Here is a 22,787-nt window from a genome sequence, read left to right on the forward strand (position 1 = left end):
GTTGGGCCGCAGAAGGGGAGTTTGAGTAGATGGAGCCAGGTAAGGAGTTATCCCAGATCCCAGGGAACCAGAGAGGCTGCAGAAAGTGGAACAGTGCCATCAGTAGACTCCAAACACCTAGAGCATGTTTCATTTTCCCCAAAGACTTTACTCAGTAAACACAAATTTAAAGATAAAATTATTATGCATCCCAATATTATAAGTACAGAGGGGCGCCTGGGTGGCTCAGTCAGTTGTGTCTGGCTCTTGGTTTCTTTTCTCTTTTTTTATGTTTTTTATTTACTTTTTATGTTTTTTATTTTTTTTTTTGAGAGACAGAGAGAGACAGTATGATCAGGGGAGGATCAGAGAGACAGGGAGGTACAGAATCTCAGAACAGGTGCCAGGCTCTGAGCTAGCTGTCAGCAGAGGCCGACGTGGGACTGGAACCCATGAAACGTGACATCATGACCTGAGCCAAAGTTGGACGATTAACCGATTGAGCTACCCAGGTGCCCCCAGACTCTTGGTTTCAACTTAGATCTTAATCTTTTGTGTGTGTGTGTTTTTCTGAGTCGGAACCCTGCACCAGGCTCTGCACTACAGTGTAAAGCCTGCTTGGCATTCTCTCTCTGCCCCTCCCCATCTCACACTGTCTCTATTTAACAACAACAATAACAAAAAAAAAACACAAAACAACAGATTCATCCCAAATGGGACCTGTGTTTACATGCCCACAGAATCAGCCCTGTTTCCAATACACAGATTTTTTTTTAAAATGTCCAAAGTCACATTCATCAGCATGAGATAAAGTGTGTGTGTGTGTGTGTGTGTGTGTGTGTGTGTGCGCGCGCGCGCGCGCACGCGTGCAAGATCAGAGGTGGAATTGGTAGCTAAAACTATAAAGTTTGTTTATTTTTTACTGTGTCTAATTTGCCATATATATTTACCAACTCCCAAATTAACTGAAGATGTTTTACAGTGTATTCATCATAGTCTATATATTTGTAGTAGCTGTAAAGGTGTTAGAATAAAAAAATAAATACAAAGAATATAGAATTTTTAAGGACTAATAAAATATATTTACTCTTGGCCAACCTCTCTGAACTCAGCCTTATCAACAAATAGGCAATGATATTACCAATATATACATATTTTATGTTATAAAACTCAATAATGCCATTCATGAGATTTAATTATACATTTATAAAATGGATGATAGTATTTTGACTTTTCAAAGTAATTTTACATCATACTTGCAGAGATGTTTTCATGTGGAAATCACTTATCCATATTTAGTTCATTATCATCATCTCTGGTCTAGTGTGATTCGAAAAGAATTGAAATTTCATGTTTAGAAGCACTTCACAGAAAAATGGTATGGTAGTAGAGTTGTAGCTTCTACAAGGCCATCAAAATAATGAAAGATCAAGAATGATCTTGGATTAAAAACATGTTGTATAGCATTATACAAATACACAAATCAATGGTCAAATATTCTTCAGATGATTATAACAGGAATAATTTAAATCAGCTCTATTACCTGTTTTATATTTATATAAACTTATTTTAATTTTATAACTAAAAATTATTCTTCTTTTCCCAATAAGCTTTTAAATTTCACATACAATCCCACAGTGGGAAAGCTAGTCAAGATTTGGCTCAAAAATCAGTTTTCTTACTTTAAATTGCTTAACCACCTCTCTCTGCTTTCAGACTAAGGAGTGCCTCTTAAATCTGCCTGAGAAACTTGGCACATCTCTAATCCTGTATTATGGTGTTTCATTATCCTCTATTCCTCCCAGCTCTCAGCAACTTCAGGGAAAAGATGAACCTGTGTTTTTATTTACTTGTTTGTTTCCTTTTTTTAATGTTTATTTTAGTTTTGAGAGTGAGCAAGCAAGGGAGGGGCAGAGAGATAGGTGGACAGAGAATCTAAAGCTGTCTCTGTGTTGACAGCAGCAAGCCCAACGTGGGGCTCTAACTCAAGAGTAAGCCGTCCAGGCACCCAGTTAAGGTTTATTTATTTTCAAAGAAGGAGGGAGCACAAGCAGGGGAGAAACAGAGAGGAAGAATCCTAAGCAGACTCCGCCCAGTGTTGGACTCTGGAACTCCGGAAACTATGAGAACTCAACCTGAGCTGAAATCAAGAGCAGGATGTGGAATCACTAAACCACTAGGGCGCTCCTTTACTTGCTTGTTTCTATAATATCTGTGCTTATTAGTATGTCTGGGAGATGGAAAATGCTAATTCAAGGAAGGAAGGAAGGGAGGGAGTTAGAGAGGGAGGGAGGGAAGGAGGGGGGCAAGGAGGGAGGGAGGGAAGGGAGAAGGAATGAAGAGCAAGCGGATGAGCATTTCTTTTCTGCCTAAAATCGGAGTTAATGCCTGCCTTGCCTGGCCCTAAATGGGCATAGACTTGCAAGGCATTTCCTTACATATTATCAAATCTTTACAATTCAGAAATAATGTAAACCCTTCTTGCCCATTCAAAAGAATCTAGAAATTGCTCATGTTGCTATAACTCCTTAAACGCTAAAGGAGAATTCCAATTTGTAATACAGGTGGTCATTTGCTGTGCTTTTAAGCTCACTATGAATAAATAAGATTCCTCAAAATCTAACTACTAAATCTAAATCTAACTTAAAAAAATATGCAATAGATAAAATACTCCAAATTCTAGGTAACTTGCTTTCAAATGAAATCTTAGATATGACTCATTCTCAAGGAATAGAAGAGATGTGTACATCTATGGAAATTACTCTTCAAGTAATGGGCTTGTGTCCAATATTAAGCCTCAAGGAAGGTTTCCTGTTAATGTTTGAATACCTGGTTTTCACATTTTGTTTTCTTAAGTCAATTAAGGAAGACACATTCAGAATTGAGAAAGTGTGTTGCTTTATCCACAGGGTATTTTTATATATTAAACACTGAGCATTAGCCAGCCTTTAGGTTTAATATTGATTGTTATCTGGATAATAATGAGCATTAGTCTATTGTGTGTCATAGAGCTGTATGAGGAGGTATGTTGCTACATCCACAGGGTATTTTTATTTATTAAACACTGAGCATTAGCCAGCCTTTCGGTTTAATATTGATTGTTATATGGACAACAATGAGCATTAGTCTATTGTATGTCATAGAACTATAACAACTATAATTAACTATAACCATGAAGCTAAATATGTTAAGTATTAAGTTATTTTTCACATATTAAAAAAAGCCATTTAAGCTACTCCTAGGGCACAGTAAATATTCGTCATCAGCTACCTACCCTTCACAATTTTTATAAAGGTAAAATTCTTCTCTAGCCCATAATCAATTCAACATTTCTTTTTGAGAAAGAAGGGGAATTTAAAAACAAAAACCTTAAAACAAAACTATATATATATATATATATACACACATATATGCATATATTTTCTCTATAAAAATGATACAGTTGTACATATAATATAGTATATATTTATATTGTATTTTATATTATATAGAACTATAAATTCTATATATTGTATATGTTCACATATAATATATAAGTATAATACATATATTCTCCATGTGTAGCATATACATACACATATATGTATGTTTACATTGATTATAAATACATGTATACATGTACACATATACACATATGTATATACATATAAAGATTATTATCTTTATACATATGATAATATGATACATATTATAATTTATACATATGAATAGGTACATGTTACATAAACATAGCTTTATTTTCAAATTTATGTTCTAAAATTAAAATGCTAAGTTAAAATTATGTTTACATTAGGATATATTAAAACTGTAATTACAAAATAGTGACTAGGATAGAAATGGAAACACATTGACAGAGGCATTCCTTCTTACATAATTTTTCAGTAGTTGACATTTCACAAAGACTAAAAACTAAGTTTGATATTTTCAGATACATGAGATCAGTACCAACTGGTTTTAAGCAATGACTGTGATATCAGAAAAAGACAAAGATAATTATAATTGTATTTCACAAGCTTTGATATTCTCTAGTTCACTGCTGTATATTTTGATTTTCCCCATGGCCAGTAACCCATTTTGTACCTGAACGGTGTACTTTCAATCCCTGCTTTTGATACCAGTGTCTTTCATTTGTAGACTGAGGTATTACTCAAAGATTTGATAGATAGCACTTATGAGGTAAGAATAGTTTAGCGTGTTCAATTACAGACACAAGCCCTTGGCTGCCGTCACTGTCTCCTAAGTGGTACGGTCTTCAGTGTTATCCAAGCTTACCATGCTATCCATTTTAATGGTTGGTTATATAAGGATTTATGTGTGTCATGGTTTGAATTGTGCCCTCTGAAATTCCTATGTTGGAGTCCTAACTCCCAGTATCATAGAGTAAATTCTTTTTATAAATAGAGTTGTTGCAGATATCATTAGTTAAGATGACATCATGGAAGAGTTGATTGAGGCCCCAATCCAGTATGACTGGTATCTTAAAAGAAGAAATTTGGACACAGGCATGTATACAGAACACTATGTAGAGATAAAAGCAGAGATCAGGGTGAGACATCAAAAGCCAAGCAATGTTAAAAAGTCCAGCAAACCACCAGAGATAGGAAGGCGGAACAGAGCAAATTATCTCCCTGGGCCCTCAGAAGGAAGTAACTCTATCAGCATTTTGATCTCTTTTTGGACTTCAAGCCTCCAGAACTATGTGACAATCAATATCTGTTATTTAAGAAACTCAGTTTATAATGTTTTGTTACAGCAGCCCTAGAAACCTAATATGATGTGAACCTTGAGAATACCCTTCTGACAATAACCTGTTTCAACTCATATAAACCTTCATGAAGCATTGGGATCTGAGAGATGTATTTGTAGTTCTCTGGGCCTTAAGGTTTAAATCTCTTTTCTTTTTTTTCTTTTTTAATGTTTTATTTTTGAGAGAGAAAGATGGACAGAGAATGAGTGGGGGAGGGACTGAGGAAGACAGAAACACAGAATCCAAAGCAGGCTCCAGCACAGAGCCCAACGTGGGACTTGAACTTATCATGACCTGAGTTGAAGTTAGACGCTCAACCAACTGAGCCACCCAGGCTCTCCTAAATATCTTTTCCTTCTAACTAATATGACCTAACCACTGAGTGATGCCCAGTTATTTTCAGTTTTGAAATCCAAAATATTCTTGGTTGTTGTTCTTTAGCAGTTCATCCTAGTTTTTTTTTTTTTTAATTTGTTTTTCTTTTAAGGTTACACAATAGCATATAAAACCATTTTCAATAGTGTATCAAAATGTAACAGAAGCTTGCAATTTTCTATCCTTACTTATTTGGGTCAGTTGTAGAAGGGCACTGTTTAGCCCAGAGTGATTCTATTATTTAAAGCTTTTTTTAAAACATATTTATGCTAATAATTGTAAGTTGTCATACATCTTGATATGTAACCAGAGATCAAATCTGGTTGAGGTTCCCTCAGTTTTCTAGGATGACTAGGAGGTTTGAGGGCTGCTGGTGATTTGCCTTTCAAAGTGCCCTGAAAGTTTTGGTAAATCCCAGAGTTCCTAGTGATGGTAAATTATAAAACAAAAGTAACAGTTGGTCCTAACCTGGATTTTGGATTTCCTAAGAAAAGCATGATTTAGAAATGAATAGTTTCATGCAAGGTAAAAAAGGAAAAAAAAATAATAAAGTTAAGATAAGAAGTGATAAATAAGAGAAAGAAAAAGAAGACTGGTAGCAAGCACAGTAAAAAGAGCCTGTGAAGGGACATTCAGAAAAGAAAAATTAAAAATAGATGGGTTCACTGGAAGGAATAACTAAAGACTGAGTAAGGTAGAAAAAGAAACAAAATTCAATTACCTAAAACAAACAAACAAACAAAAAACTAAGCAAAGTATAAGATGGCATCCTGTTATCACATTGGTTGTAAATTTCAGGTAATTATTATATGCTCTCTGATAAACTAGGTAATGAGTTCCTGGAGAGCAGACTGGAGTGTCCAAGTACAGGTGTGCATGTGTGTATTTGTGTATGAAGGGGTGCACATGCAGGTATGTACATTTATGCATGCATGTGTGTGCCTATGTGTCTACCTCTTGTATCCTCAGCATGTAGGCAAATCGTCTGACAAACAGTAAAGGCTTAATAAATACTTGTTTAAGGAATGACCTTTGGTTACTCATTCATAGTTACTCAATTTGTTCTGATTTACAAATCATTAGAAGAAATGTCCTTAATGAGACAATTGGAACATCCACTAATCTGGACACAATATTCTGCTCAAGAGCATCAGAAGAAAGAGAATATAAAAGTGGGGGCTGGATGAAACCAAATCTCTCTCCTAGATGTGTTTCACTTCCCTTTTAGTTCCTTAGAAACAGAGCTCCTGGGACACCAAGGAAAAGTCTGGCACTTGAGTAAAGGAACAGTACAACAAAGCATCACTTTTACTAATAGGTTTTTCTCATATTCAGGCCCTGAAGGTTTGCAAAGTAAGTTTCCAGCAGATGGCGGCGTTTTGCATACATAATAAAGATGTTCACATCTCCAGAGTTTTGTAATTACCTTAAGAATTAGGAGAAGGAAAACAGAAAAAAAAAAAAAAAGAAAAGAAAAAGGAAAGAAAAGAAAAAAAGAGGAGTAAATTCCTTCTGCTTCCTCTCCTTTTTAGTTCCATTATCATAATCTGTATCCCATTTCAATTTTCATGATTCTCGGAAGAGTACAACAGGCCAATAGGCAATGAGTAGTCTGTTATTGGAGAGGCAATTTAATTGCTTTGCTGAAAAGAAATTCAGCTCACACGAAACAGGGCCAACCTTTTTCATTTGATCTTACAGCTCAAATGTCAACTATGCCATACATTTTATGTAATTTGAAAGAGCATAAATGGAAACAAAGATTTTTAAGCATTCCATTTTACCTCACTACTACTGTATCCATTAAAAAAAATTCCTCAGTGGCATTTAACAAACTTAAAACATAACAGTCCTCAGGAATATGTCAAGGTCTCAACAGACTATTCTAGTGTATGTGAAGCTGGTTGACGGTTTTTAGTTGAATTCATTGAAGGTGTTGTGTATTAAATTGCTGGAAGCCTTTTAGAATTCTGGCTTACAGAGCACATGGAAAATAAATAGTGTGGCTTCTGTCAGTGCATTCATTTGCATACCAATGCTGAGAATTCTGTCAGTTTCATAGAAATGATAGTGATTGAGGTCTAAGAATGAAAGTAAGTGGTTTGGATGTACACAGGGGTCACCAGAATTTTCTCTGCTTGTATGCCAATATTTCAAATGATTTCCCCTTTAGGATAAGCTGGGTCCCTCACTGTTTTGTGTCCTCTGAGGCAGTATTATGGATGTTTAAATAGGGCTAAAGAGGCGGATGTTTTGAATTCTCATCCAACAGTTTTTTTTTTCAGAGAAAATAATTATCTGCCAAAATTTCAAAGCCCAACAGCTCGAGATCTCTCTCTTTTCCTTTTAGTTTCATTCCTTTAAAAAATAAAATAGATAAAATATGAACATTTTTGTTCAAGAAATCCAGGTTATGAGCAATAGTTTACCAAGAAACGGACAGATTTTTTTCTCATTATATTTTACTTGCCAAAAAGAATTTTGCTACCCATAAAATCTACAATTCAGTATACATATATTATTAGTTCTGTCATGAATGTGAAAGAACACTGGGAAACCTTAAGACAATTTTTCAGATAATGTCATACTCAGTCTAGGTATTAGTATGGTAGAAAATCTAATACATAGGCTATTTTATAATACTTGAACATTAGAACATAATTTGAATCAATATTTCACATACAAAAAATAGGTGGCTCTAGAAAGAAGTCTCAGAAAAATCAAATATTTCACCTTACCTGAAATAATGCATATATGTATTCTTCTAATTTCTCTTTATTCTTCATAACCATCTAATGTTTAAGCACAATGAAGGCACTTTCTTCACTGCTGTTATCAGCAGTGCCTGGAATAGTGTGTGACCAATAGTGAGAGTTTAAGAAACTGTTGCTGGATAAAGGAAAAGATTAATTACTAAAAACCTATCTGGAAAGAGATTCATTTTTGAACACATGATATTAATGGACACAAAAGAGACAGTTCCCCTATGCTTTTACCTACAATAGTTCTTCCTGAACCCCAGTCCCACTTTATTAACTACCCATAGATCTGCTAGTCCCTAACAAAGCCATATTAGCATGTCCTCAAATAAACTTACTATTTCTCCTACAGGAACATTACCCTTCTATAGTTAATACAGACACACTTTCTTCATGATTTTTCAATACTGTGAATATTCGTTTTATCTTTTGGAGGTTACCCAATAATTCTGCTATACTGTCCCCTCTTCTTCTACCCCTAAGCCCCTTCCTTCTCTTGATCAGGGTCTAATTTCTTATTTCTTAGATAAAAATTAAATGCAATTTTTAATTATTCAACTTCTTTCAAACTTTTTTCTCTTCCAATACATTCTATATAAGAAAAATGGATGTGTATGTTATACATTTAATTGTCTCACTTACTTTCCTTCTTAAAATTCTCAGTAGTCTATAAATTTCTACTGGATTCCTCATTATTTCCCCAACTATTGTAGGCACATACTTTGATTTCTAATGAGCCTCATTTTTGATACTCTATGAACACAGAATACTAGGCTTTCTTCCTTCCCTTCCTTTGCTTATGTTCTTTCTTTTTCCTGAACATGCTTCTCTACTCTATTATTCCACTTATGATATGGTTCATTTTTTAGGCTTAATGGAATATATATATATATATTCCATTATATATATTCTTCCCTTATCAAGTTTCTCATGTACTGCCCCACATCTGCTGCTAATATATAAGATCTTGAAGATATAGATGATGCCATGCTATTTAACTTTACAGCCTCCTGCATACAGGCTTGCTTATAGTAGGAGCTTAATTATCAAATTACCAAATAAGTCTAACAATTTATCTTACAGAGAATGAAACTTAATGTTTATACCAGGCATTAAAACATTCAATTAAAACATGAACCATTTAGGCGTCTCGGTGGCTTAGTCGGTTAAACGTCCGACTTTCGCTTAGGTCATGATCTCGCGGTTCGTGGGTTCGAGCCCGCATCGGGCTCTGTGCTGACTGCCAGCTCAGAGCCTGGAGCCTATTTCAGAGTCTGTATCTCTCTCTCTCTCTGACCCTCCCCTGCTCACGCTGTCTCTCTCTCTCTCTCCTAGAAATAAATTAAAAAAAATATTTAAAAAAAAACATGAACCATTTGTACATTGTCATCTTGTACTTAGAGGTTAATTATTAATACCAATGAATACAGTCAGTGTCTTGCTGCTTAAAATTTTTATATAGCCAGAGGGGGTTTTTATATAGCAAACTGGATGGTGGTAAAAGTGAATTTTACACTTTCCCTGTGACAAAGAATAGCTATTGGTTAATATCACACGATTTTGTTAATACAATCATCATTAATCAACAAAAATAATGAAGATGACAACAGCTTCATCAGAATGAAACTGTTCTAGAGCTTAAAATTTTAACTGATTAGGGAATGATGAAATAAGCACTTGTAATACTGACATCCATTACAGATTGTGATCAAGACAGCATTAACATTTGCTGTAAACCAGTAATTCTCCAACTTTAGCACACATGAGAATGATTTATCTTGGAAGACTGTTAACATAGAGGTTACTTGACCCCACCTCCAAGGTGATAAGAAAGGTCTAAAGTGTGGTTCCCAAATTTGTATTTTTGGCAAATCCCTTGATGTTGATGCTGCAAGGATTTCCCTTTGAGAAGCACTGGTATGGAGTGAGCAAAAATGATGGTACACATCATCATAATTCTGGGTATATACATGTGTGTTGAGGTGGATTGGCCCTTTGAGTTGAAACCAGCACCTAATGGGTAGATATAACTGAAGCGTTCCATCCAGCACCCCTTTATTGTGAGGTATATTTAAATTCCACTTATGCCAAATATTTAAAATCTAGAGATCAGTGTGTAAGAAAATAGCAAAATTATTACAGCATAAGGGTCTTTTATATGTTGCTAATCACTGTATCCCACTGTGGTCTGAGATACAGAAGTTTCTCAATATTTAAAAATACAAGAGTGAATAAAATTTAAAGTGAATATAATGCTGAATTATTTTATCATAATTATAACAGATAGAAAATGAATGGAGGTATGCATCATTATTTTAAAAGGCCTGAGGAAGAGGAACTGCCTGGAAGAAAAAGATTGCATATAATCAAGTTTTTTCCATGCTAGGAATCTTCCCTGAATCTCTGCCATGGGAAATGACTTGCTAGTAAAGTACCAAATGCTAACTACTAAATGTGTTGGTAACATCTGGTTATGCCTGTCTTTGTTAGAGACAATACATGTTTCTATTGAGAAAACGTATTAACTCTAAAAAAATAAAGACCCCCCTTAATCCTGGATTATCACCTTACACAACCATTTTTAAAAAAGACATATAAAGAACACATGTAGGGAGCACATATTATGGGAATACTATGATATTTTTGTTGGTCTCAAAACCAGTCAAAATCTGAGCTTTGATTATTTTTTCTTGACATATATATTTCTCCCACCTTTCAACTTATATCTAACAAATTATTTTTAGCTCATTGATCTGGAGAATTAAATCCCTAGAGGGCAGGAATTGTGCATATTTACACTTAGATTATGGAGTTATAAAACTAGTTAAATATTTAATAACAGAAAATTTAGACAATGAACAATTAACATTTTACACAATCATTCAAAAAATTTAAGTGAAGATATGCAAATTACAGGAAACGCACCAATGAATTGCAAACCTGTAATTGTTGTTAAGTAATAGTTTTTCTGAATATTTTTATAAATATTTTAAAATGTACTTAACTTTGTTTAAATAAATAAATGATCAAAATAACTTATTTTACTTTCTGGATCAAGTTGTAGTTCTGTGGAGAATAAAGTAAATACTAATTGTTTATCTCAGCAATAATGAGTCAAACGGAAATACATTTTAATTGTCACAAGAGCTTTCTTGTTTTCTTTTTATCACAACTGATTTCTAAATATAGTTTGGAAGGCAAAGAAATGCACTATTGAAAGTCTGAAATTTTCGAGGCACCTGGATGGCTCAGTCGGTTAAGCCTCTGACTTCGGCTCAGGTCATGATCTTATGGTTGTGAGAGTGTCGGGCTCTATGCTGACAGCTAGCTCAGAGCCTGGAGGTTGCTTCAGATTCTGTATCTCCCTATCTCTCTGACACTCCCCTGCTCATGTTGTCTCTCCCTCAGAAATAAATAAAACAGTAAACAACAAAAATTTTTTAAAAAAAGAAAGTCTGAAATTTTCACTATGTAGGACTTCTGATATGTTTTCCTAATTTATGAAAACATGATTATAATAGTAAAAATGCCTTAAGGCAACATATGTTGTTATGCATGTGATATCTATCTATCTATCTGTCTATCTATCTATCATCTATCTGTAAACATTTAGAATTCATCATTATACATTATTTAAAATGTCTTCGTATTGAGACTATCAGTCATTTTAATTTTCTATCCCTTGCTTTTTCTCTCTTACATTATCTACAATTAATTTTAAAATGAACATGTATCATTTTAATAAAAAGATGTTTAAATATTGCAAATATTAATTTATTTAATTGGTGATGATTACCTTAGTAGATTGCATTCTTCTTCTACCAAGCCTCTGAACTTCCATGACCTTAGTTTAACAATGCAACTTAAAAGGCCATGTGAAACCCAGAGTGAAATAATTTAGGTGAGCCAAAATGTATTAGGACCACCTATAAACAATTGTCACTGTGCTCCATTTCCTAACAAAAATCACTTTTATACACCAGAAAGATTCAGTGCTTTAAGAAGTACAGCTTGCTACTCATGTAAAAGTGGGTGGAACCAAGAAGATTATAGCACTCTATCTGACCATTTACCAGCACATGAGGAAAATTCTAAAATTAGGAGACACTTGGTGATATCACTTAAGCCTATTTCTGTACTCCTGCAGGAAAACAAAAGCAGGCACAAAAAAGAACTGCCAAATGAGTCAAACACCAGCTGGTCTGGTAGTCAACACTCATGAGCTGTTAGAGTTTCATAACATGTCTTACATGTGAGAAAAATCAATTGTCATTAAACGCTCTCTTCAACAGGTGACTTCACGTTACAGATTAAATAATAGCAAATGTATCCCAGCAATATATGCATGCTTAAGTAATTAATGAGCTAAATTGCTCTTGCAATTTTAATCTAAAAATGTACCATGTTAAGGTTGCTTTAAAGATAAGTAGGTAAATCCTCATGTTGGTAGACTGACATATTCTTTTGTTATTATTCTAGTGCATTCCAGACTCTGTGGGTCTGCATTTGTTCTCAGCCATAGTGGGTCCAGAAACTAGAAAAGGAGAGTTGTGATTTAACACGAGTTTCCACCAAACATGAAAGCTTCCCTACCACTAATTCTAGCCTGAAATTAATTTTTTAAACATGTTTATTTAGTTTTGAGAGAGATAGAAAGAGAGAGGGAAAGAGAGAGAGAGGGGGAATGAGTGGGGAAGGGGCAGACAGAGAAGAGGACAGAGGATCTGAAGTAAGCTCCAATTGACAGTGGGGCTCAGACTCACAAACTGTGAAATCATGACCTGAGTTGAAGATAGACACTCAGCTGATTGAGCCATCCAGGCACCCCTTGAAAGTCATTTTTATAACAGCTCTAAGGTTTTGTGCCCTTGCCTCTGTCTGTGTGGAAGAGAGAGATATGTCTGCACTCCACAAAAAATTCCAGGAAGTAAAGTCATTGCCAAGGCCATTTGAAAGACTGAATTGGGCCAAGTATGATGCAGATTTAGTGGCAAAAATGGGTCCGACTTTATTCTAGTTTTTGGGTCTACCTTTTGGGCTTGCTAAGTTACTCAGACTAGGGGAAGATTATAGACTAATAAGAATGTTTGATAGTGGTTCCTATCTTCACAGTTAGGCTTAAAATGTATAACTTCTGACAGGAATACTTGGAAAATAATCATTCATTCTTCTTCACCAGTCCATGTTATCCCAAGGGTTTGTTCAACAGATAGATGCAGTTTGCATACTTGACTACCACAGTTTTCATAACTGCATTTTCCTAGCATACTCTATTGTCTTTGCAGTCTATTAAGTTTCCCTTAGAACTTCGCTTTGAATGTGTACACAACATATATTAGTTACTATATGTCCTACATGGTAGTCCTGCCTGCAAAATCTAGCACTTGGAAGCTTCCAGGATTAGGATACATTGAAAATCTATTACCACATGTTAATCTCAACTATACCATCTCTCAAACTTATTTGTTGCCTCTATTATATAAGCCTTCACATTTTAGCTAAAAAATACTTCATAATAGATTTGCATTGTAGGATATGGCATAAATAAGTAAAAGGTGCATAATTCTTAAAAGGTGCATTTTTGAAGAGCTTATGAGAGTTCACTATATTAAAAAAAGATTTTACTTATTCATTATTTAATTAATTTATTTAAATTAAAGTTAGTTAACATACAGTGTAGTGTAAATTTCAGGAGCAAAAGCCAGTGATTCATCACTTAAATTCAATGCCCAGTGCTCATCACAAGAAGTTTCCTCCTTAATGCCCATGACTCATTTAGCCCAAGCCCCCACCCACCTCTCTTCTAACAACCCTCACTTTGTTCTCTGTATTTAAGAGTTTCTTATGGTTTGCCTCACTCTCTGTTTTTACCTTATTTTTCCTTCCCTTCCACTATGGTGATCTGATTTGTTTCTTAAACACCACATATAAGTGATATCATATGATATTTGTCTTTCTCTGACTGGCTTATTTCACGTTGCATCATACACTCAGGTTCCATCAATGTTGTTGATTTTAAAAATATATGTTAAATATATATACTTACAACATTGTTGCCTATTAATTATAGGAAAGGAACTGAGTACTTTGGGCTATTTCTAAAATCTGGTGTCTAATTCTCAAATAGAAGGGTCTGGTACTGGATGTAATTTATTACTTTACATGAGACACAGTTGTTTTAATGTTAAGTATCAGAAGCATGTACTTTTTTAATTTATAAAAATACATTAGGATCCACAAAGGGCTCATTCACTTATAATCTGGGACTAATATGTAGACATAAAATCTTATGTAAAAATAGTGAATACCAATATTCACCAAACTGTATCATGTCTAGATAAATACTCTTCTCAAAACTCAATCTGTTAGTTGTCAGCTGTGAAGAAATGATCAAAGTGGGATAAATCAGTAATGTAGGTTCAAACATCATTTTAATTTAAAATTTATCCCAGTGAATATCCACAGAAGCAGTGTCTCCTTCTAGAGAGAATTTTGAAAACTTGGATGGTCATGTGTTTGACAGAACGATCTAGGGCAAATGGGAATTTCAGTAGAAAGTGCCAGGGTAGTTATGCAATATGCAGGACATATCATCCATAGCTCCCCATTCTAGGTGTCTGTAGTTCCTAACATCAGAGGTTGCCTGAGCCTAACCTTTAACACTCTTTGGAACTTAAACACAGAACACTTTTGCACATTTAAAAAATTTTTTTACATTTGTTTATTTTTTGAGGGACAGAGATAGACAGAACATGAACAGGGAAGGGGCAGAGAGAGGGAGATACAGAATCTGAAGCAGGCTCCACGCTCTGAGTTGTCAGCAGAGAGCCCGATGCGGGGCTCGAACCAACCAACCGTGAGATCATAACCTGAGTGGCAGTCAGTCGCTTAACCTACTGAACCACCCAGGCGCCCCCACTTTTGCACATTTTAAGACTACACTGAACTTCTAACAAAGTAATCTATGCCTAAATTAAGGAAAGATTAAATTTAGGAAAACGTCCTACATTTTATTTTACTATTCTATTCTATACTATTCTATTTTATTTATAGAAATATTTATAGAGCTTGAGTGAGGGAGACGGGCAGAAGGAGAGCCCAACACTGGGCTAGATCCCATGACCTTGGGATCATGAGCTGAGCTGAAATTGAGACTCAGACACAACTGACTGAGCCACCCAGGACCCTAAAAAAATTTTGTTTTTCACCAAAATTTCTCTTCCATTAGGCATAATCATGTTACCTACATGGGAATACTACTCAAGATGTTTGAGTTACATAGTGATAAATCCAAATGTGTAGTTGTCCCACTAAAGATATTCTATATATAGATGCAAGAATGTACTTATTTCATTAGGTTTTTGTAGTAATATATCCACTTGTTAATAAAATAAAATAAACATAATTATTTCATTATCAATTGCTCCCTCTTTATGTCTCCTTTACATTATCATTGCATTATTCTATTCATGTAGTTTATTTATGTTTTATTTCAACTAGTGAAAGGGAATTACAAAATATATGTAAAATAAAATGCACCAGGTACACTAGGGTTGAGTACAGCTGTTATAGCAGAGCAGTAATAATGTTTTGAATATCGTATTATGTATTAGCATTGCTGAGAGTTTAGTGGTGTGAGTCCACAGAAAATAGGATGACTTTTGAATCCAGAGAATATAGAAGGCAACAGTTAAAACACTACATAAACAAAAGCATCAGGGCAGGAATATGAGAATAAATATGCAGAGTCCAGAAAAGGAGAGTACAAACTTTCCTTTTTGTATAATGCACTGTATGAAACAGTGCATTCAGTATAATGCACTGAAGAGTACATTATAAAATATTACCTATGGTGTTAAAAGGTAAGAAAAAACTTCCTTACAAGACAAGAAAAGTAAACTACTGGACTATATCCTTAATGAACACAGACATAAAATTAGTAAGACAATTTTAGGAATTCTCTAGCAATCTATAAAACAAACAATAAAGCTAATACAGAAAGTCCTGGTAGGTTTATGTCAAGAACTTGAAGTAGGTTTAGCATGCAAAAATCCACTAACATAATTCACCATAATAAGAGACAAAAAAAGAGAAAAATAAAACATTTGATTGTCCCAAAATAAGCATTAGAAGTATAATTAATAGAAATCCCAAAGTTGTCCATGCTAAAAACAATCAGCAAAATATAACCAGAGAGAAACTTCCTCAACAGTATAGAAAAGAATCTATGAAAAACTTTATTTGACAATATTGTTTAATGAAGAAAGACTAAATGCTTTCACTGTAAAATTAGGAACAAGGAGAAGATAACTGCTCTCAGTAGTTCTATTTAACATTGTACTGGGGTTCCCAGCCTAAGTAATAATGGAGGATAAAGTAAAAGGTGCACAGATGTAAGAGGAAGATATAAAACCAGGTTTGTGTGTCAACAATATGATCACTCATCTAAAAATCCTAAAGAATTTGCAAGAAAGTTAGATCTAATAAGCGAGTTTAGAAATATTTCAGGATATAAAACTATAGAAAAATTAACTTTATTTCTATGTATTTACAATGAAAAATAGGGTTGAAATCATAAAACAATAAGATTAAAGAATAAAAAAAAAAAAAGAAATGCCCAGAAGTAACTTTGACAAAAGACATACAGATTGTAGTGTACCATAGAATGCACTGTTATTCAATAATAAAAAGTATCAGATTTTTTATACATACAACACAGGTAAATCTCAAAATAATAATGATAAGTGAAATAAAATATTAAAAAAATACAGTGTATACTCCATGATCCTATTCATACAAGATTCTAAAATATACAACTACTTTATAGTGACAAAAGACAGATAAGTGTTTGCCTCAGGACTATGGTTTAGGAGGAAGGGAGTTTATAACGGCAAACAACAAAACTTTTGGGGATGATGTATATCTTCATTATCTTAATGTCAGTATGGTTCATAGATCAATGTGTATGTTAAAAGTTATACAACTGTTTAGTTTAAATAAAGGCATTTTGCCATGTCATGTAACTATAATAACACTGTGAAATTGATTATTTATGAAGGAAAACTAATAAGAAATCAAATATTTATTATAACTAATGGTGAATGAAACCATGGCTATATTTCTCATTTGCAAATTGACCCACCTTATTAGAAGTTTATTTAAACAGGGGTGCCTGGGTGGCTTAGTCGGTTAAGCGTCCGACTTTCACTTAGGTCATGATCTCGCAGTTCATGGGTTTGAGCCGCGCGTCGGGCTCTGTGCTGACTGCCAGCTCAGAGCCTGGAGCCTGTTTCGGAGTCTGTGACTCCCTCTCTCTCTGATCCTCCCCTGCTCACGCTGTCTCTCTCTCTCTCTACTAGAAATAAATAAAACATTAAAAAAAAAGAAGTTTATTTAAACAGCAAGGCTGTTTTTATGTCTGCACTGAAGTATAAGGGTAAAGAAGCCAACGTAAGGTAATACGAGGCTTTGGATTTAGGACTATGATACTTGAAGGAGAAAATCTGAAAGTATGAGGCAAAAAAAAAATATGACCAAATTAGAATAAATGCTGTTCTACCATTAGCTTTATTTTTAATTTTTTTTTTTTTAATTTGAGAGAAAGAAAGAGCATGCACTAGCAGCAGAGAGGGACAAAATGAGAGAGAGAGAGAGAGAGAACCTTAACAGGGTGGGATGCCTGACATGGGGCTCAATCCCACAACCCTGGTATCATGACCTGGGCCAAAATTAAGAGTCAGAAGCTCAACCAACTGAGACACCTAGGCACCACTACCATAAGCTTTCAAACCATATTTATTTATTTATTTATTGGAACCATTTGTCTGGTTGTGGTGAAATTGGTACAAGGAATAGACTCATGTTTTAATTTTTAATTTAAAATTGTTTTTTTTATTTTTAGAGAGAGCACAAATGGGGAGAGGAGCACAGGGAGAGAGAGAAAATCTTAAGCCAGCCTCCACACTCAGCTCAGAGCCCCATGCGGAGCTTGATCTCACAACCCTAGGATCATGACACGAGCTGAAATCAAGAATCAGTCACTTATATGACTGAGCCACCCAGGTGTGCCAGAATAGACTCATTTTTAGTCCTCTAAACTCTTTACAAAAGCAGAAGTGTTGTTGTTTTTCACTTGCTTAATTTCTTTAAACTCCCATATAAAATTTCATCTCAGCAAATCATGGTAGCCTAAAATATTGAAGTTATTTGACTATACTAGGACTATACTAGGCCTAACAAGGCATGGAATTAGAGCAGCATCAAGACTTGTTTTAGATACATTTATATATTATAATCAGTTCTCATAGCAGTTTAGGATACTGTGATTTAGATGGATCAAATCATTAGACCAATATTCATTTATTTCAGCAATATATGAGTCCCTACTATGTGCTAGTCAGTCAGCTAGATCTAGGGAGAGGTAATGAATGTAGCTTTACTTCAATATTAGAGACAGGAATTGAATCCAAATTTATCTTTGCATTGCTGATTATAGCATACTGCCTCTTTAGTATCATGTAGAATCAATCAGCTTGAAGATTTTCCTGATTTACAAGAATATCTAATTCTAGAGCTTAGAGAGGATCAATGGACATTTTTTCTCTCTGGTGGTTGAGGAAACAGTACAATTTACCTCTAAGTAAGTGAGCTGATGACTATAAATTTTATAACCTTGCTACTTCTCTCTGGATGTGATCAAGAGACTTGCCGTAACATAACAGTTCTCTAGTAGAAGATTGACAGAATATACAAAATGTCACCACATCTGTGCTGAAGAAAAGAAAGGAGGTGAAGGAGAGAGAGATGAGGTGGCGGGTGAGAGAGAAATGGTTATGCTTCAAAAATGGAAAGTTTAAAAGCTGATACAAATTTCTTCTTCTAAACTAGGGCTTACATTTTCAGAGCCTGCGGCAATTTAGTCTCCACTGTCCCTTTATACTTTATAAATGGTTTTGCCTGATACCTAAAAACAAAACAAAACAAAAAAAAAACCCTAGGGTATTCAATCTTGGGGAGGGAGTTATTCAAAGAAAGCCTTCTTTAATGTCATGCTTATTTTTCTTGAGGTTACTGATTTGAGGATAATAGTTTCCTTTGATTATGAAAACTGAGTGTTTTCCACATTTATATTCTGCCTTGTATCAGCATTTGGCCACAGCTGAAAAGGCTAGTGTTTTTGAGACAGGTTTAATTTTCTTCTCATATTAAATGTTAATATTTTAATGTTTATTGCTTTGTTTTCTTTATGTGTTACAAGAATTGCTCTTGGCTGTGGAGGTTTGAGCATAAGACATAATTTGTTGGTGATATCATCTATTCTATAATATCACAGACCTGCATTTACTATTTTAATCTGAGTCCTCAACACTTTCCCACCTGTACAATTGTACAGGTTACAGTACAATTGTACAATTGTAACTCCACTTAACTGATTTTGAACCAACACTCTCGGCTTTCTTTTCCCCCTGTAAGGTCTATACTTCACACTTCTACCCAGTTTTATTCAGAAATCCCATAAGATACAAAAAAAAGTATACATCTTTTCACCATTAATGAATATATATACAGTAGTAGTAATAATGCCTACCATATAAAACTACAAATGCCTACTACAAATGTCTACCATATAAAGTCTTCATAATCTGGCCACCATCTCTAACTTCAGCCTCCTATTTTAGCTGTCCTACATACCAGTCATCCAGTCTTTGAATTTATAATCCCAAACCTAAAGACATTGTGCTGTCCTCATGTCCTCAATTAATTGATTTTCCCCTATTTGACATCAGGCCCTTGCACCAAACTGCTAAATTTAAAGTTACAAAACTTTAGATTTGCACCAAGGTTCTATCACTTAATGTGTAACATCGGGTATGTTAAGCTTCCTACAGTTGGCTCATCTAAGTTGGAATAATAATGACGCTATCTCATAGCTTTGGGAGGAATAAATGAGGTAATATATGTAAATTGCATAGCATGAGACAGACACAGAGAGCCCTCAATAATCATTAGTCTTTCTCACTGTTGTAATCTACTGGTATCTCACTCATACTTTAAGGCCCAGATCAGAAGCAACCTCTCTGTGAATCACTATGTGGCCCTCAGAGGGTTAGTCATTCTATTCTTGCATTCTAAAAGTACATCTAACCTACATCTTTACTCCTTTCCGCATATTTTAATATTTGTTTCAAGGCACCCTCATTAAACTGCAATCTCCCTCCAAGCAGAGATATTGATTAATGCAATTCTGCATCCTTTGCGCCCAACACCATGTCCTGTACATGATAGATGGTTAATAAATGTCTGTTAGATACAGGATTCTGTGTGCAACTTTTCAAATATAGTGAAGTGCATGTCATAAGAGCACAGCTGAACAAGTTTCTGTGGACGGTAAAGAGATATGGGCACAGAGATATGAATTTATGGTCAATGTAGATTTATTTTTCATACCAAGACTACTTATTACACTGAACAGGAATAAAAGATCCTCTTGCGTTCTGGCTATGAATAGGAAAACATCTCATCAAAAGATGAAATTAAAGATTTGTTTCCAACTAGTTCATATTATAGAGCCCCTGCTGAAAATGTAATGTTCTATGTGAATAATTTTGTCTGAGGAACTGTAATGCAAACAATGTTTAAAACAGGGAGAAAAACTATGATTGCTGTCTTTTTAAATTTATTTTTTTTAATTTACATTCAAGTTAGTTAGCATATAGTGCAACAATGATTTCAGGAGTAGATTCCTTAATGCCTCTTACCCATTTAGCACATCCCCCCTCCCAGAACCCCTCCTGTAACCCTGTTTGTTCTCCATATTTAAGAGGATCGCTGCCTTTTTAACTGAACAGATTGGAGAATGGGTGCCCCTCTAATCAGAGCTCTACTTATGTAAGCACTCTTTTTCTGCTGATTCTATATTGACTTGTCTAAGCTCAAGCATAATCCTTTAGACTCATACATGCTTTAAGTCTGTGTGACAATTCATCACACAATTTATTTTAACTAGCAGTATATTGGGGAAATATTCCCATTCTATTGTTTCTTAATAATTAAGAGTAAAAATGTAGCTATAAATGAAAGTATGTTAGAGCATTAATGCAATGTACCTGACTGCCAAAACAGGAACATTATTTATAATTATGATCTTATTTAAAGTTTGCCATTTTCCATTTCTTGGAAAAACATATTACCCTAAACATAGTGAAAAGTAAAATGCAATTCTACCATGCCCCAACTGAAAAAAACACAGGTTTCAGTATGCTTTGGGACATTTTTTTCCTAGGACATAGTAGTCATATGTTTTAGAATGTGTGTACGGTAAATATATCATTAAAGATAATGAATATATATTCCTTTAAGTACAAGATGACCCAGGTTATGATGTAAAGCTATATAATACATATTTAATATGATAGTAAAAATAATATTTTGAAATATTTAAGCATATCATGTTACTTATGATATCCTAAGTATAACTGTAATAGCATTTTCCACAAAATGATTGCTTACAAAAAGCATAACTGAATATTCAACGAAAATTCATTGATGGACGCATATGTAGATGCATCCCCCGTTGCTAGGTGACCTCCCCAATACTACACTATAAATATTTGTGTACTAACCTTTTCTCTCATCATAAGAGGTACACACTTAGATTGAAAAAGGAGTGGTTTGTTTTTTAATGGTATGTGATTACCTGAAAGTTTGTTAGATGTATGAATGAATGCATATGTGCATGAATGAATGAATGAATGAATGAATGAATGAACAAGCCATGGAATAAGAAAGAGTCTTTGTCCTGAAGGCACTAATCTGTCATCTGTGAGGGTTGGGGGTGTGTGATGGGGCAGGAAGATTGATCACTTAGGTGAGGCAGTATATAAAGAGTTCAAAGTTAAGTAAGCTCAAATAAGAAACAGGGAATATCAAATCAGAGAGTTAAAAAATGTCTTCAAAAATGGGAGATAGCATATGAGATATTTTGAAGAATTACATGTGTAAAAATATTACAAGCCAATTCAGTGATACAGCACTTTATATCAAAAAGCAATCATTGAACATTGAAAAAATATAAACCACATTGAGAAATGAATTTTCCTTATTTTTAAAATTTCTACTGGTTTCCTGACCATCTTTGTCTCTGTTTTTGCCTTCCAAACCTTCTAACAACTGTATGGCCATAACAGTGGTTAAAAGAGTAACCTAAGGTTGAGGCACATAGGTGGCTCAGTTTGTGAAGCATCTGACTTTGGCCAAGGTCATGATCTCATGGCTCCTGAGTTTGAACCCTGCATCAGGCTCTGCACTGACAGTGTGAAGCCTGCCTGGGATTGTCTCTCTCTCTCTCTCTCTCTCTGCCCTTCCCCCACTTGCTCACTCTCTCTCTCTGTCTCTCTTTCTGTCTCTCTTTCAAAATAAACTTTATTTTTTTTAAAAAAGAGTAACCTAAGGTTGAAACATAATTATGCGAATTACCAGGTAAATATGCTTTGGAAATTGACTTAATCTTTCTAAACATGAATCTCCCTTTCCAGAAAAAAGACAATGCTTAACTCCTTTAGTCATTTAAAGGATTATCTGCAAAATACATGAACCATACCAAACATAAAGTAAAACCTCAAGAAAGTATAGCTGCTTTCTTCCTTTTCCTCCTCTTCCTGATCCTCTGCCTCTTCTTCTTCCCTTCTTCCTCCTACCTCTCCCCTGCACCACCTCTCCTCCCCCCCTTCACCTCTGCCTCCCTCTCCTCCTCTTCTTCCTTTTCTCCTCTTCTGTCTCCTCCTTTTCTTCCCCTTCCCCTCCTCCTCCTATTCCTCCTTGTATCACCATCACTTCATAATCTTTCTACAACCAGTTAGTTGTTTATTTAAACTCTGCAGGGATTATAGCTATTTAAAATGTATGTCTTTAGGGGCATCTGGGTGGCT

This window comes from Crocuta crocuta, unplaced genomic scaffold, assembly GCF_008692635.1.
Source record: "Crocuta crocuta isolate KB4526 unplaced genomic scaffold, BGI_CrCroc_1.0 scaffold199, whole genome shotgun sequence".
Taxonomy (NCBI): Eukaryota; Metazoa; Chordata; class Mammalia; order Carnivora; family Hyaenidae; genus Crocuta; species Crocuta crocuta.